The sequence below is a fragment of the Balaenoptera physalus genome, assembly GCF_965194825.1.
Source record: "Balaenoptera physalus genome assembly, chromosome: 4".
Taxonomy (NCBI): Eukaryota; Metazoa; Chordata; class Mammalia; order Artiodactyla; family Balaenopteridae; genus Balaenoptera; species Balaenoptera physalus.
This window is the reverse complement of record NC_138891.1, coordinates 111,280,553-111,299,245: the sequence shown is the minus strand read 5'-3', so window position 1 is coordinate 111,299,245 and position 18,693 is coordinate 111,280,553. Positions and strand designations below refer to the sequence as shown.

The 18,693-nt window shown below is 36.8% G+C and overlaps 1 long non-coding RNA gene across 7 annotated transcripts in view; it reads left to right on the top strand.

The window, feature by feature from the left end:
- Positions 1 to 18,693, top strand: part of LOC309660134 — a 242,950-nt gene that overhangs the window by 131,314 nt on the left and 92,943 nt on the right. Inside the window, exon 6 of one of the 7 annotated variants that reach the window (XR_014263183.1) lies at positions 4,662 to 4,755. The exons of the other annotated variants lie outside the window; for them this stretch is intronic. This is a non-coding gene — a long non-coding RNA (uncharacterized lncRNA). Of the gene's footprint in view, positions 1 to 4,661; positions 4,756 to 18,693 lie in introns of those variants that run through there. 7 annotated transcript variants of the gene reach the window in all.

The following is an 18,693-nucleotide window of genomic DNA, read 5'->3' as shown; positions in this document are numbered from 1 at the left end:
CTGCGAGGGTACTTTATGACATGAGCAGCTGTGCATGCACACAGCTTGGAAGGGCCTGTGTGAATCAGTCACCTTCAATGTTTTGGGCTTAAAATGTTAAATCTTACATTGATATATCTCAACATAACACAGAAATTCTCTCAGTTTTTATTTATACTTTGGTTTTAGCTATACAAAGACATTCAAAAATGAATGAGATACAGTTCAACGTTGAGAACATCCCAGTTTGGATGGCTCAGAGGTGGCCTCCATAAATTAGGGCTCAAATAGAGTCCTGAAAACTGAATTCTGTTCTCAACTCTGCCATTATTGGCCATGTGACCATGAGTAAATCTCTTGGCCTTCTTGTGTCTCTAGTTCCTTATGTTTTAACTGAGGACATTGTGCTCAATTAGAATAATTCCTAAGGTACTTTTCAGCTTTACAAATTTTGCATTTTACTTAACAGAATTAGAAATGCTAAAAGAACGTGGAATTTTGAAGTCAGCCAAATCTGTGTTAAAATCATCAAACCACCACTGAGTGACCTTGAGAAAGTAATGTAGCCTTTCTACAGCTCATTTTTCATCTGTAAAATGGGAATAATATTGCTGACCTTGCAGTGGCCACCAAATGAGATCAAATGTAAAGCTGGCAGCATAAAGCTAGTGTATAGAAGATACTGATAAATGGGGGTTATTATCAAGATATTTTTATAGGCAGAGGGAAATCTCATTTCCTATGAGAGTTACGCCAAATGGGACACTCAAGTTATTGTTTGCATTCCTCACCCATGAAGGTGTCCATGAATTGAAATTAGCACTGCGTGTGAGCCTCATGGGATTCAAGTGTTGCTAAGGCAACCACTAATTTCCAAATCAGGGTAAATAGTTTCACAGCATATACAGTTTCCTTTAACAAATTGGATTCTAGTGAAGGGCACACCTTTCCTTCCCCTGCTGCTCTGTCCCCAAGTCCAGGCTGTGCACCTGCAGCTCTGCAAGCCAGTGGCCGCTTCCATCGTCTGCCAACGACACTCTGAAGGTAACAGCCAGTAACGGAGATTGCTGAGGTCTGTCAGCTTTACCCAGTCTTTACCTTTTATACTTTGTCAAGTTGGATTCACATTTCTTGATTCACACAGTAGGGCACTGAAACAGCTCCTTGGCACATTCGTGTAATAGACTTCTAAGCAAAGATGCCATGTGGTTTGCAGTCATCTCATTCTGCCTTCTCTTTCCCACCCTGCAACTATCCTTACTTCCCCTACTCATTCATATGAATTCCTGCTGAGAATGAACCTATTATTAAGCCAGCATTGCCTCTCCTGCTACATTCTTGTGTTAAATTAGTCCCCTTCATTGTTGCAAATAATAGGCGACCACTTATATATCAATGAAAATTCACTGCACTGCTGTGGGGTTATTTCAGTCCTTGACAAACCACACATTCCTGCCATTGTTATGATTTTAAGTGATTCGAAGTCCGTATTGCTTTATTTTAAGTCTTTTCTTTTGGAAGTGGTGACCAATCTTCCTCATACTTAGCATATTTTCTCCTTGAATCCCTTGGACAATGGTTACTTTAACAGTGGCATCTTTTTTGCAATAATTCTTAGTGTTAGCTTCTGCTTTTGAATATGCCAGTAGCAAAGCATGAATACAATACTAAAACTTCAGGGAAGCATGTTAATTAACTTCCTTAAGAATATGGAAGAGAATTTATGATTATTTATTCCTTTCTGATTAAGTCCTGAAATCAGAGAAAGCCTCACTAGCTTTTTCACAGCTCCCTTATGAAAATACTTGGCCATTCACCTTCGCTGAGGTTCTACCTTATGCCAATCACAGTGTTAGGCCTCTCATGCATACTGCAAACCTTAGAACTGGAAATAACTGCAAATTAGGAATTATTATGTCCATTTTACTTATGTGAAAACTGGAATTTTAAAAGATCTTACATGAAAAAAGTATTCAATCTGGAAAGCTCATATATCTCTGCAATGTACTAAAATTAATGATAGAATCCACTAAGCAAAACATTTCTGTCCCAAGCTTGAAGAAGAATTTAAAAAACAATTGCAGAGTATATTGTACATAAAATTAAAATGTATATATTTAGTTTAAAGAATGATAAAACGGACACATTTGTACTTGCTACTCCCTTACGAAAAAGAACCTACCATCCTGACGTACCTGTCCTGAGCTTGTTGACCCTCAGAGTCATAGCTCTGTATCATAGGAGGAATGGCCCTTTCAGGTTACTTTACCCTAGTTCCCTTTCACTTGTGTTAGGTCAGTGCGAACCATGGCAGGAGATTGGAAGGCAGGAGGAAGGGAGAAGCCAGAGTATATACTCCCTCCCACCCCCCCAATCTTGGGTAGCTTCCCTGGCAGTGACTGTATTCTCCATGGCTCTTGGTCAGGCCCAAGTGGTTCCATTCTGGGCTCTGGTAATACTACCTCTCCTTTTTTTCTCTTTGGCCCAGAGATGATAATGGTCCCTGCTTTTGCTAGTTCCTGGCCTACTTCACTCTCTCTTATTTGCTTTCTCAGCTCTTGCATTACCCATGTCAGTAATTTTTTGATTAAATTTTCTATAATGCAAATACTTGAAGTGATGTCAGTTTTTAGTTTCTGATTAATGGACCTTAAAAGCCCTGGGTGGGGCTTCCCTGTTGGCGCAGTGGTTGAGAATCTGCCTGCCAATGCAGGGGACACGGGTTTGAGCCTTGGTCTTGGAGGATCCCACATGCCGCGGAGCAACTGGGCCCGTGAGCCACAATTACTGAGCCTGCGGGTCTGGAGCCTGCGCTCCGCAACAGGGGAGGCCGCGATAATGAGAGGCCCGCGCACCGTGATGAAGAGTGGCCCCCACTTGCCGCAACTAGAGAAAGCCCTCGCACAGAAACGAACACCCAACACAGCCATAAATAAATAAATAAATTAAAAAAAAAAAAAAAAAGCCCTGTGTGTTCCTCCTTGATCATACCTCTCCCCAAACCCCAGTAGTAACCACTATTCTGATTTTTAATTTTAGCATTCTCTTGATTTTCTTTATTGATTACCACTTATGTACCACTTATGTATCCTTAAACACTGTATTTTTTACTTTAGTCAGTTTTGCCCTTTATATAAATGGAATCACACAGTGTGTTCTCTTATATGACTTGCTTTTTTTTCAACAGTATGTTTTTGAGATTCATGAATATTATACGTGCAGAAATTCATTAATTTTCCCTAAAGCATAGTATTCTACTGTATGAAATACCATAACTTATCCATTCTATGTGATGCACTTTTGTCTGTTTCCAGTTTTTACTCTTATGAACATGTTACTATGAACATTTTGATATGTGTTTCCTGGTACATATGTGCAAGAGTTTCTCTAGTACTTATGCCTACGACTGGAACTGCAGGGCTGTAGACCACATAAATGTTCAGGTTCACATGATAATTCAAAACTGTTTCCCAAAGTGATTGTACCAATTTATAATCCCACCAGTGAAAAAGTGTCCCAGTCATTCCAAATCCTAGTGAGTACTTGGTTTTATTGAGTATCAAAGATTCAAATGAAGACAAAAATCTACATAACATATTGAGATAAGCTATTTTATATACCTTTTTACAGTGAGATATTCTTGTGTTGACACTTTTTGCCTGTTGTGTAAGAAAATATAGACATTTCTATAATGTCTATATATGAAACTCTTATTTATTTATAGATAAGAAGATTCCCATAGATGATTACTTTTCATTTTATAAAGGTTAGGTATTTTGTTAAAGGTGGCTAGTTAGAGGATAAGTAGATGTAAATATGTGACTCTCTGAATCTCATGTTTGACTGAAGTCCCAAGATGAAAAGGGAGAAACAATGAGGGGAAAAGCATTTCAAAGTGAGGTTCTAGACCACTTACTCATAGCTTGCTGAGGAAATGCCCCAAACAGGCTTTATAACTTTTAGCCCAATACTCTCTTGAGGGAATCAAATGTTGAGATGGAAGAGATTAAGAGAAATATTTCTTTGGAGAAATTTGTTGCGTTCTGGTAGTGTTCTCACTGCCCATAGGAGAAGGTAATAAAGTCCTTTTCTCTCACCTTGCGCTGACGCTGAGAGACTTCAGTGGAATGTCTTGGAGAGCTCGACTTGGGTCGCCTGAATCTTTAGGCACAGAGGATGGTGCTAGGTCCATTCCTAAAAAATTGTAAAGGCAGAAGCTGTGGCTGGGTAGTTACTCTGATGGAATGCTGAAGAAACGTGCTACACCGAAAGTCACCTGCACTCCAAGTGTTTGAAAATTAGAGGATCTATGGACTGAAAGTGTGCTTGAGAGATAGCTTTTTGCTAGAAGGTTTGACTGGAAGGACTGTGGGACCTGGATAGAGAGCCCGAGCAGGGTGGATTGCTAGTGGTAGTGAGCAGCAATTAAGCAACGCAACAAAGAGAGTCATTGCCATGTCAGGTGAGCAACTTTTGGATGTTCCCAGGGTGTGTGGATATGGAGTGGGTGGTGTTTGTCAATGGCTCTACAAAGGATGTCCACAAAAGAAAGATTCATCTTTGAACATACACCAAGACCAGAGAGCACCAATCCCAGATCTCCAAAGTACCAGTAAACAAGTAAAGTTAGACTTCCCTGCTCTTTTTCTGTCTCTCCTTCTTCCTCTTCCCAATTCTAACAGGAGCTGAGTGATGGATGGTGGGAAAAAGAAGAGGAGCACAAGATGGAGAAATAGAGAAAGTCAATCATGCTGTCTTACCGTGAGGTTCAACATGTTATTATTTGTTATTACATGTACTGAACAACTTAATTACCTGAATGAAAATGTTTTGTGAATCAGAGTGACAGGAGAACTTTTGAGAGTGATGAGAAAAACCATAGGGAAAAGAAGCAGTTTGAATATAAAGTTACCTCTTCTCTATCTGAAACTCCCACTAAAAGTTCAGTAAATATATATACATATATATGTGTATATATACATATATATGTCTTTTAAGGCATAAACCCACTGGGACCAAGGAAATTGGAGAGGAGGCAATTATAGCAGACCCAGCAGTAAAAGTTTTGGAGACTGGAAACCAGCAGGACGACTGGTAACAGGTAAAGCAGAACCAAGAAAACTGAATCCTCCTCAGTGGGAGGGCTGACAGTCAATTCGATTTCATTAAAAGATTACAGAAAAGGCTCAGGAGTTGGCTAGCATAGGGACCTGTAGAAGTGGAGGTGAAGATGGGTGAAGTAGAATCACTGAATTTCTGTTTAAAAACCATTAGAATATCTAGATTCCCTCCAGCTTGTTTCATGCCTTTCCTCTGTTCCTCCATAGCCCTTATATTTCCTTTTATATTTCCAAATAATGTACTTTATATTCTCTTTTCTGACTTCTCCCTTTAGATAGTATCTTTTTACTTCCCTACATATTTTTCTATCCCTGGTAGTTTTACTATCATTTTGGATGATTGATATATCATGTTTACATTATTTTGACTATGTAAATGGTACTTACTGCTAAGCCATATAGGATACTTATTTTTCCTGAAAACATTTTTTTTTTCATGGCATTAATAAAGGCCTTTCCTTTTAAAATTTGATTGTTTTTATATGCCTATATCGAGAAGAATAAAATGATGTTCAGTAAAATACACGATGTTCAGTAAAATAAGAACACCCATATTCACAGGACTAAGGCTTTGAGGAAAAACTGAATTTGATGATAGAGCAAGAGAGTTCAGAATTGGAATTACCAGGCAAGTCATATTGATTAAGGAGACTGGATGTCACTTCAGTTCAATTAATCTAATATACTGTATTCTCGGCTCTGTGTTAGGACCTTAGAACACAAACATACCCATTTTCAATATGGTCCATGCCTCACCTGTCACATTCTAGTGTTGTCAGAGGGAAAAATAATAAAAAAATATATCACAATGTATTTGAAGAAAGGTAGAGTGGTAGGGGTGATGGTAAATCCGGAAAAACTTCTCAGTGTCATGAGGCTTGATGATCCTTACGGGACAGGTAGGAATTAATTAGATGGAGATAAAGGAGAGTGAAGTTTCAGACAAAGAGTAAATATTTATAGAATTGCTAGGTATATATTTTAGAGGAAATATTTTTCAGTGCTATTGAGGATAAATACAGAGGGAGTTAGATTAGTGTGGAGTTAATGCAGTAGTCTAGGCAGAAAATGTTGAGGGATTAAACTAATACACTGCCCAGAAAGCAAGGAACTGACTTGAGAACTAGTACAACATTTGAATTAATAGAACAGTGTTACTACCTGGACACTGAGGGATGCAGTAGACTCTTGCGTAGCATAGATGCTTTTGTTTGGGGTTACTAGATGGACAACCAAGCCATTCACTGAGATATCCACACAGGAAGAAGATAGATTTGGGTAGAAGACGATGACTTTTAGATCTACTGAGTGTATATTATTTGTGGAAGATATGTCTGAAGAGAATGATGAGGCAAGAAAACATTTTGAGTTGTAAATGATGTTTTAATTCCTTCTCTTGGAATTAGTTGGTCTTCCCCTACCCGAGGCAGTTAGAGTATTCCATCTGCACTGCCACAGGAGAAGAGATGATCAATATAAAGCAGATCAAAAGAATTAATTCTTGGGCTTGATTTCCATAACCCTAGGCCTTACCATAGAGAAAAGATTTAAAAAAAGAAAAACTCATCATGAAAAAAGATTAAAATATTTATTTTCTGCAAATTTCCTCCCCTCTCTAGACTAAAGATGAATTTTATGGGCTCCAGAAAGGGACCTCCTTTAATCAACTCCAGAGTCTGGAGATTTGGCAAATTACAGTGTTCCCTCACAACAAGCAAGGGCAAGAGCAATAGAAATCTTCTCCTTGCATGTCTAGGTAGACTTGCCAGAGAAGACATCACAGATTTTCCCACAGCTCTGAGTGGTTTGGGATCAAGAGAGTATTTTCCATGTACCCTAGAATGGCTGGTACATGGCTGAAAGTGAGCTGAAATTATGTCAAGGGAGTGGAGGTTGCAGCACTGATTTTTGTGGATTGCTGAGCAAAGTAAAAACTAGAAGCAGAGACATCTCAGCAAATGACATTGCAGGTATGTAAACAGATTGTCTTCAAACGCTTCTGTGTCCCCAGAATTTAAAACAAGACAAGGGAGAAAGCAGATTGCTCCTTTAACTGATTGAAATTAAGTTTTTATTATCAGGTGAAATGAATTCTCAAAATAGAAGTTCAATTATTGAAAAATAATTGAGTTCAATTATTGAAAAATAATTGAGTTCAATATTGAAAAATAAAGAAAATTCATTTATTGGATGTGGTGGCTTTGTAGACTAGAATTCATACCTGCTATATACAGTAGACAATTAGATATGCTCACCCGGGATGCAGTTGATAAAACTCATCTGGAGTTGTTGACTTGGAAGTCATCAATGTATCTGTGGTAGCTGAAAGCCTAGCAAGAATCAGATTACTTTGGTAATGTGGAGCAAGAGATAAAAAGTTTAATAGCAAAAATGTCTGAAAAACACGAAGATTCAAACAGGTGAAAGAAGATGGTCCCTTAAAGAATATCGAGGAAGCATTTCTTGAGAAGTCTCCTTTTAAAGGAATAGCCTAGGCCTGAAGGTCTGATGTTGCTGACCTTGCATTTCAGTTCAAAAGGGCTGCCACCTAATGTGTCTAGGTTTCATGAGGAATATTATATATTGCTAAAATAAAATGTCTTTCTTGCCTTTCATTGTTTACATAATTAAGCTAAATGACTCCTGCAGTTCTCTGTTTTATATTAACTTTGACTTCAGGTAGAAAGGGGAATTTGAACGTTGGTACACATGAACATTTCAATGAGTTTTTGTTTTTAAAAAAATCAGGGTTTACCACCCCACCCCCAACCCACCGCCAAAACAAGGAACAAACACACAAAAAATAGCCTTCAAATAATGTGCATTAGATTATAGGCACCTATGGTTCATCATGCACAGCTGTATTAGAGAGTAGCCTAAAAAATTAGAACTTACTATGTTGATAATTCTTGAGTCTTTGTTAAAGTTTCAATTGTCTTAAAGTAACCCATAGTAATAAATTTCCTCTGGTGTGCATGCTAGTATTCTTGAGTACTTTAGAGATATAGACCCTTATTTAGGATGAAGCTGAAGAGGCTGCCAACACTTCATGTGTCAGCCTTGGTAAAAACTGATGTTCATGTGTTTCTGTCAGTTGTCATGTGGGATGGATTTCAGTTGCCATTATGAATATAAAAAGCTCACTATCCCATTACTAATTCCCATGAGTTATTTAGTCCTGTCTTTCTTTTTCTAAAGGTTAAACTCTTATCTTTCTGCTAAAAAGTTAGATAATTAACATTCTCACTTACAAGGCTTCCATAACATCTGTAGATTATGCACCATTAATCAAGTTCCTCTGCAGGCATGATTGACTTTTGCAAAGAAACTTGGGGAATAAATCCTTTCTTTTTAGTAATAACTTTGTTGTTATTATGCTTAAAAAAGTCTCTTTCTGAGAAACTCAGTTTAGTGTAACAGTCTCTAGCTACTTAAAATGGGTATTATAAAACTATATAAGAGAAATAAGAGCAAATGACGTATTTTGGAATCTTTGAACTCTGACATTTCTTTGCATTAAAAACTTTAGAATTTATGATTTCCAAAGCATTGCATGTTTATAAAATCATTTGTATTGACATTTAACTTCTCCATTTTCAAATGATAGAAGCAAAAATTAAGGATATATACTTTATTAGCATTTTAACTTGAATTTAGAATTCACTTATATGAAAAAGACACATATAAAAAATCAGATTTTTAACATTCTACAATTTCTGTGCCTGAATTATTTTGTCAAGAACACCTGCACAAGGCAAGTGCTGGACATTTATAGAAAATATGTCCTAGAAATGATTTGTTCATGGAAAAAATCTGTTTTATATCTGTGATGTTTCCTTGACATTTTCCTTCTGCTACAGATTTCTTATAATGCCTCCTTGATCTGTCTGAGGAGATAGATTGTGGAAACATTTTGGAAGCTGTAGAGATCTATTAAACATAGAAATAAAATCTCTTCTTTTACATCATAAGACCTTATTTTCATTCACTTCCTTTTGTTCCCTTCTCCTTTCTTTTTCCTTTCCCTGAGTGGTAAAAAATACCAAAGCACTTAAAAAAAGCAAATATTAACATAAGATTCTTTTTTTTGGTTGGACAACAAAAAACACACATGAATTGGGTCAATAAAACTAAATATCAGTGTTCAATGCCAAGTATATTAATAAAATATCTTGGCCTAAATGGCTCTTTTTCCAAATTTTGAATATAAGAATGACTTTCACAAAAAAAAAGATCGACAACCTTGACATAGAGGCATATAGTTTTTTAATCTCAGTAGTAGTCACAGAGATAGTTTTTTAGGCAGAGGATCCAGAGTGTTGGAAGAGAGGAGTCATAATAAAAAGAAAACAGGGTAGTGCCAATAGATTTGGATTAGGTGTTCTGATACATTATAGAGTCTAGGTATCTTCTAAAAATCTTCAATTAATCAAGATCTTTGTATAAGACTAAGGTCTTGAAAAGGTGATACATAGAATAATTAGTCATCAAGTAACTTGTCTCTATTTATAAAAAAATTTGTTTCTGAAAATCATTACATTTAGTGTTCACTTAAAGTTTAACCATTTAAACATCTTTATAAATTAGTTTGTATTAACCTCTATTTCTTCTTATCTTTCTGGTGACCTTCTATTCATCTGTAAAGAGGCAAAGAAAATGTCTTCTCTGTGAAGGTCTTAGAACCCCTTTATTCAGAAACAATCCTTTTCATTGCTATGAACCTATGTAATTTGGAGCATAGCTTAAACACTTTGCATCTTACTTTCTTTGTTTATGTGTTTTGTTTCTCTATGTTAAATGTGGTAGAGGCAAAGGCAAGGGCTATATTTCAGCCATCATATTCCCTGAACTGAGCTCAGTGCCTGACATGAGCAGTCATACTTTAAAAACATATGTAAAAGTATAGAAATTTATATTCTTAGCGTTAGAAAAAAGAAGAGGCACAGTTAATACCTTGAGATTAGGAAATGCTAAACATAATGATGTCAGAGCAATTATTGAGGCTATCAAGTACCAATTTGTACCCAGATCTAATGACTGAGCACCTTTAAAGGTGCGTTGTATCAAGAGTTCAGCAGATATAGACACAAGTAATTCTACTTGCATGTTGTTCTCATAACTTTGAATTTTAAATGTATGTGTTCCTTTTATTCTTAAGTAAATTGAGAGCAAAGTTGACCAAAGAGATGGAAATTGTACTTCTATGGAGACTTTTAGTGTAAGCACACACAACTTCTTAGTTCTAGTCTCTCTCTCTCACTATGTATATATTCTTGTTTGGACAAGAATTTTTTCTGGCATATCTTTTCACTACTATATCCCCAATAATTAGAACGATGGCTGACACACTGATTATTGAGTAGGAACTCAGTAAATATTTGTGGATGGCTACACATTTCTGTATTACCAAGGTAGATCATACATGGAAACAGAAGACATGGTCCTTGTTTAGCAGCTGGTGATACCTAGGTGACTAGATCACTTCTAATACACATTAGTCACTTTCACTAAACACCGTTTCTGCTAAAATTAGAAATATCTTCATTCTGTTCTCAGTCTAGTATTTAATAAAGATAAACTAATCACAAAACCCTGTGAGTAAAGCTGTGTTGGTCTCTATCCCCAAAGTCCAGAGGCCAAATTGATATGAACATTGGCCTATTTCCTCTAATAAATCAGTTTGAACATTGATTGTAATATAATAAAACATATTTTCTAAAAGATGTAATTATAAATATTGTCAACAAATAAGAAATAAAGTGTTTAATGAGGTGCCTGTAGAGCTTCCATGGCGAAAAGAATGCTTAGCTTTAAGAGCAATATACAAGATTTATGGATCTCCAATAATCTTAACATTTTAGAGTTGAAAATTTTAGACTTTTATTTGTTCGAAAACTGTCTCTCCTACATGGAGGGCAAGCGGAGATCAAAGGAAAAAGGCAGACTATTCCAGATTGGTAGGTGGCAGTTTTAATAAGCAGGGGATCCTACAAGACTTGTTTTTGGGGGCCGCAAGATAAGATGATTTCTGCACCCGCCCACCAGAATCTTAAGAGTTTATGTAAAGCCTTAACTGAGTGTAGTCACATACACAGTCAAGATGGTCTCAACAACACCTTACTGTCTCAAGGCTATGTCCTTGGAATAGTTCCCACTGTGGGAACGGTAGGTAGAGTGTACATTCCAAGGACAGGGGACGAGGTAAAGAAACTCTTATTGCCTGAGTTCAGCTCATGGGTCAACCAGTGGTCACATCCTCTTGATTACTTCCTCCAAGTTTAGAAAGTCATTATATCTGGGACCTTACATTTTTAAATGAAGGAGTGAGATGTAGAGCCTTTAGGACTAAGCAAGGACATATAGGACAGTTCGTCCTTAGAAGAGAATCCATGACTCCTGGTTCCCCATTTAATGCCTGTTTCAGTACACCACTATTGTTCAATATACCACATAATTTAATGAAATCCACATCTATTCAAATGTTAAACTAATTTAACTATTATTACAAGGTAGAATGAAATGTCTTTAGTAACAGTCATCCATGCAAATCAGAGCAGGAAGGCAATGTTTTTCTTAATTGATAGAAAACCACATCCTCTGTATAATTCATATGTTATGAAGAGCTCCATCATGTGAAAATTTTGAGAACTTCAGTGTAGATAATCCCAGATTTCATGAGCCCTTGGCATTATGATAGGCCAAGGTTTTCCTTGAGTTGCCCCAATTTCTCTGGCTCTTCAATTGAACTTTTGTTTGTCCATTAAACAAAAATAATAATAATGGTAATCTGTTTCAAAATCTGTTTCTAAAAGCTATTTTGTACCACCTTTCACTGACTGGAGGACTATGTTTGGGAGACTGATGTGAACTGTTATCTTTGGATGTTGTAGATAATTCTTTAAAGTACTCAGTGTTTGAAAAGCGGTATGTGAATCAATAAATAATTAAAATAATGATGATGATGATGACAGAGGAAATTTTGGGGGGAAATTATTTCAAACTGAATCATTGAATTAGTCTTTCAACATTTCAAGGCATCAACCAGAAAGGCAAACAATGGAACATATACAAATTAATATCTTGGTCAGGTGGAGAAGTTTAAAAAATCCTTTAATAGAACTGAAAGTGTAGCTATTGATTTCTTAGGAGATAGGATTGTTAAAGGCTGAATTGCTTCTATGATTAAATCACAAGCTTCAGCTCTGGCATCAGTGTTCCCTTCAGTCAAAATCACAAAGGATATCTGCAGATCCCTAGAGCTGTTTCTCTGAGTAAACTAGTAAAACATAAATATTTCCCTGAGGGGTTTTGATCCAGTGCTAGATTAGCTGCTTGAAGTTGATCATTTCAGTTTTTCTTAGAGAGATCTATAGAAGCTAGTTACCTACTTGACTTGCCCTTCTGTATCTGAGAATTAAAATGGATAACAGTTGAAACCTCTGCTTTTACTTAGTGCACTGCAGGGCAAGATGGAAATGCAGGTTCCTAATGTTCAGCCTTTTATGTTTCTAGCTTCTGGGTTAGATATTATTGCTTTTGGTGCTTGAAAATATTATATTCTAGAAAGGGAAGTTAGGTATTTGAGTTCAGAATTCATCACCAACCACCCTTTAATCTCATGAGTAAAATAAACCACCATTAAAAAAATAATCTTATGAAACAAATTATACTTACACCTAATCTAAAACCCCAACGCAGGTTGCAATAATGAAATGATTGAGTGGGACGAGTGGGGTGGAAGAGCAGGTAATATTTTAATTAAATAAGTTTATTGGATGATCTAAACTTGGTTATTTACAAACCCAATCATTGCCTTATTTTCTCCAATCATTGACTTCAACCGTCTTTCATTGATTATCCTTTTTCTGACCCATAATAACATCTTGGGAGATCCCAAGGTTTTCCCATCATTTTCTGTTATTAAAAAGTGCATTGTAGTTTTGTCCAATTTAAAACTTGAATTTCATCATTGTCTCTCTTCCCAGTGCTGGCCAAGGAGCATTGCATTTCTAGGACTTCACCCCTTCGCCCTTCAGGCTGAATCTGATTACCCCATTGATAGTGGTGGGAGGAGGTGTTGCAGAAACAGGCAATAATCTTTTAAACTCACTGGTACGTGTCCCTGCTCTGAATATTTATGTACATAACAATGGCCAGATGTGGATGCCCTCCATCTGGCGGGCATCAAATGCTGCTCTTCCAGACACAAGTGTGATTCTTTGGGACCCCTGAGATGTTCCTTTCCATCTCACAATCCCAGAGGTGGGAGATTCACTGGCTCGAATTCCTTTATTCACCTTTCCTTTATTCTCTCTACCTTCAAAAGTTCCAGCCTTTTACTCAGTCTCTCTGCTCTTTGTGGTCAGCCCTTACTGGTTGGGGACCAGGGAGATGACTCAAACCTGGGTACCTTCTCTAATGTCTACTTGACTCATAGAAATCTGCTACATTCTCACCACCCCAAACCATGAAAATGCAGGCTGCTCCATTGTTCCTGTCTCTTCACATTGTCTTTTCTAGGCAGTTCTCTTTTCTGCCAGCTCATGTAAACCCCAGAAGATTAGTGAGCTCATGGCATCGACTGACTTTCATCCAAGAAATGTAATGCCAATCTCCTCTCCTGGAAAGTTACTCCTTACTTGGCTGTTGGGTAGGGTGAACATATATTTCATTGTCCAAACCAGGTCACTTTTGAGAATACAAGAGGTTAGAGTCATGAACCAGGACTTTCCTAGGCAATTCTAGAGATGTATTACCCTATTAATGGGAGAGTAGAGAGTATTCTGTCGGTAGGGCTCCCCCTTGTGAGTAGAGTAAGCCACAGTGCTCTCTCCCTAGGACAAAGTCTCAAGACTAAAGCGACTCTCCTCCCTTTCTCCCACTAGCATTTGGTTTATTTTGGGGGAAGGGATAGGGCAGTGGAAGTTATTGGCGTGGGTAACAAAGTAGGTTTGGCTACAGTCAAGGTGTCTGGCCCCAGGTATTTGTGCTTCAGTTTAGAATATTAGGTATTTGATGCCCTTTTGTTCTTAGCTTTCAATGCTTCCTATCAGTTATAGGGCAAGAGGAAAACAAGCTGTTCAACTTCAACTTAAATATAGAAATTTAATTGTAAAAATCAGATATTTAAGGAATCATGGTTTTCATATAGGATTAAAGTAACTCATATAACTTATTTTCAACTATGTGGTAAAGGGTGTGGTTTTCCAGAAAAAAAATAAAAACACACTAACACTCCAAAGACTATTGCCTTCTTAATAATTTTCATTCTACAAATATGTCATCTATCTCCTGTATCACTGATCTCTCCCTCTTTACAGGGCAATTCTCCTCAACCTACATGTATGCTATAATACTTTACCAAAAACTCAGTCTGTTTTGATTCCACCTTCTGTGCTTGTGACTATGTAATTTCTCTGTTCCGTTTCATTTCATAATTTCTCAAAATAAATATTTATATATGTTTTCAAACTTACTTTTCAACTTTTGTCTCAACTTTCCAAGCTTTCCTCCCTCTTCTATCCTCAATTGCTCTTGTCATAGTTACCAGTGGCTAAATCCAGTGTTCACTTCAATTCCTCATCATGACCTCAGCAGAATTCCATAATGTGGCCTTCCCTTCTCAATACATTCCTCCATTTGTGGTCTGAGACATAAACACTGGTGGTTTTCTTTTTACTTCAACTGTGACCCATTTCAAACTTCTTTGGGAACTTTCCCTTTTCCAAATGTTCAATCTACAGAGTAAGGCAGGGCTCATTCCTGAGCTCTCTGCTTTCCTTTCATATACTGTTTTATTAGGTGATCCAGTCCTGTAACTTAAGATATAATCTATATATAGGTGATTTTCAAATATATGTTTCTAGCCATGATCCCTCCAGACTTGTACAGCCAATGGTCTTGTCAATTTCTCCACTCTTAACCATCTTAAACATTTTATTTAAGACAGAGTCCTTGATCAATTTCCACTTCACTCTATATTCCTCAGATCAAGTAAATGAAATCACAAGCATCCAAGCAAAAATCTTAAGAGTTAATCTTGATTCTTCTCCTCCAATATCCTGTCTAATCCGTCAGCATAGTCCTATAACTTTTATTCCAAAGTTTATAATAAACCTGTCCACATAACTGCTATCTTGAATGCTAGCATCATAGTCCAGATACTACAGGCTATCTTCAGATGGGTTATATCCTGATATTGCTAATCATATTAATAGGATCAGAGTCATTTTCAGAAGTAAAAAGTTCTAAGCAATTCATTTTCTCTGATATCACAATATGGATAATTTGAGGCTCTTTAGGATGACTTTTATTTTAACTTCTTATTTTCCACAAATTTCTAAAACATATTTCTTCTTTACTCTGGGGAAGGAAGAAAACAAAGCCTGTATGCAAAATTCCCAAACTCCCCAGATCCAGGTTTGAGACTTGAAATCCTTTAAAAATAGTTTACTCTCATTTATGCTTCATTATATTAGTCATACTTTATCTTATTTATACTATTAAAAGTCTCTTGGAGGCTAAGGATATAATGTGCTTACTTAGTACTTTTATTAAAATAATTATACATTTTTACTTTCACTCTGACTGAAGTGGAGAGGCGTGGGTTAGGGGACAAGGCTTCTAAAACACAATATGTACAAGATGTGAGCCAAAGGTGAATATGTATAATGGACATTGTGGTTCTTCCCCCATATCCATTCTTCTGTCTCTGGGTAATTCCCCATATAACTTCTGAGAAGCCTAAGTGTTTTGGAGGAAATTGGTTTTATCTCTGGATCTGGGGTTAGGTCATATGGCTCAAACCTAAGCCCATTAGAATAAACCCATCCCTTAGCCATAGATTCATGAGTGGGTATGTGATTCAATTTGAGCTAAAAAGACATGAGAAAAGATTTTTGAGAGACTTCTGGGACACGAACTATGTCTTCTGAGAGAACTTCCAAAAGTAACTCTGTTTCTATGGGCTTAGATCAGGAAGCAGGTAGTCCTGAGAGTTGATGGTGTCTATCTTTTGTTGGGTAAGTCAGCCTCAGGGTGAAACAGAAATTTAAAGAGGCAAATCCATTATACAGAAAGATCATCCTGCTGTGGAATTAAGTCACTTCTGAGGCCTCCCCATACTTTTGGACCTTCTGAGCAGGAAAACCAATGGATCTCATTTTATTGTTTAAGCCAGTTTCAGCTGTGTTTCCTGTTTGTTCCATTTGAATACCTCCTAAGAAGCACAGTGATTTAGAAGAAAGAGTAGATAGCTCTGCTTCTTTTAGTGTTTTTAAAAACCTGAGAAATGAACATTTTTGCTCTTAAAAGAAACAAAAGCAGAAAAGAAGTGGAGAAACCTGATAATTTTATAACCCCTTTTGAGTTGGAATGTTTTCACCTTAGCCTCAACATTGTGTGAAAAATAAGCATCAGGAAATCTGTGTTCATATGTTAGTACACACATCATTATACAACATAGTAACTGTTTTCCCCTTAGTTGTTGAGATATCTCACTTTTGGATTTGTTTCACCATTGAATGGGCAATCCAGAAAACTGATCACAAGGTGAAAACAAACCATAATCAAAAGAAAGCAATTACCAATGAAACAAGAGATTTTAAACTGAAGTCAAAAGGATATTTTCATTTTAACAATACGATAAAAAGAATGAGATTACTGAAAGCACAGGGTAATCAACTTCCCCACTTACTTGGCTTGTTTTAGGGGTGAGATGTCTCCAGATCCATTAAAAGTAAACATTACTACTGCTTTCTTCACCTCAACACTCCTTATCCTCCAATCTGTTTGAACTTTATATCCTTTGGGGCAAAAAACCTAAATCATATTAATACTCATTTTCTCCATGATAGTATACATTTTAATCTTTGAGCCATTCAGAATTCAAAAAATTATTTCAATAAGAAAATTGATTCTTGCAATCAAATATTTGGGTTTTCAAAACTATTAACCTTATTTTGATTTTAAGAACCCATTCTGACAGTCAAAAATCTAAGATTCAACACTTTGTCTTCCCAGTCTGACTCTCCTCTAAGTTAATAAATCTCAGTCTCAAGGTCCAATTTTAACTATGGAAGACCCACAGTAAAAGGCATTACTGGGAATAAAAATCCCCCCAAACAAACAAACAAAAAACTTTGGGTTGCTATTTCAAAATGTTATCCTACTGTGAATATTAAATTTACATAAACCAGAGGTTTCATGTGCCTTCCCTTTCCTTCTCAGTGGGTGCTTCTCTTAATCTGCTAGGTATTTAGAAGTTTAAGTTTAAATGTCTCTTCATAGGTCCTCTGCAAATTGCTTCTCTGTGGTTATGGGTCTTTCCAATGCTCTTTGGGGCTGCTTGTTGGTGTTGTTGATTATCATAGTACTTGCAAACCATAGTTCTCTTAGTAGACTAATGGCTCTTCTTTGATAAGGTCTTGGAGTGAATGGAAGGAGCACATCTCTCTTTTTTGCACTCTGTCATTCAGTCTCCAAAAGGCTTATACAGCAAACTGCAGGTATACGCAGTCAGGGAAGTGTCATAAGGAAATTACAACATAGGAGAGAAAAAAATTAAAGTTCTAGCCAGTTGGGACTACCCTTTGAACCTGCTATTCAAGTTCAAATATTGATACATCTTTTACACATACATCTTAATTTGGAGGGGCACTGCCATGGTTACTCCCTCCTTTCCTGACCTCAGGTTTGTTGTTTATGTTCTTTATCTACCCTTTAAATTTCTCTGTTGACCTCATCTCCCTCTTGAAAAGGCTAACTTCCTCTACAGGTTGAGCTGTTACCCATTATATGCTTTCTGAGTCCTACAGTCTCGACAGGGCTTCCAGATTTGGCTAGGTGGGCATGTATGTTTGCAACTACCTAGTCTCCCAGGCCCCAGTCCCATGAAAGAGGGTTAAAGTGAATCACAATTTTATGTTCTTTTCCCCCATTCACACTGGTGTTCTCACTGTTAGAGGACCTGTTAAGAAAACTCATCTTAGAAGCACAAGCTTTTTTTTCCCCCTTAAATATAGCATAATATAAACCTCTATTGAGGAAAGAATATTTCTTCTATTAGCCATGCTGTTGCTGCCAGTGGGTCTGCAGTATTGTACAATGGAGCACTTGGAGTCTGGCATCGGCACAAAGAAACACAGTAGCTTTTAATGGTTGCTTTCTCTGTTGGATGGGGAATAGCATGAGTCTTGAATTAATTCCTGGGATTCATATTTTCCTCTGACATGCAGGGTGGGGTTGCAGATTTCTGTCACCACATCTACTTGGGGGTTCCTTTAAAGTCAAGCCAAAAGTTCATTAAATTTAAAAAATTTCCTTGATTTTGTTTCAACTTAAAAAGGTTTTTGACCTTAGGCATGTTATATATCAATAACACCAAGCTTGGTTTTATAATTTAGCAAATGGCAATTATACAAGTTGTAGTTCTTCAGATATTGGGAAACTTTTAGCATATCACATTTTGTTTGTACCTCTAACATAATCTTTACCACATTCTGCCTTGTATTGTAATCACATAATTAACATGTATTAAGGATCTTCTTTAACAAGGCAATATTCTGCTAGGCACTGTGGGGGAATAGAAACATAC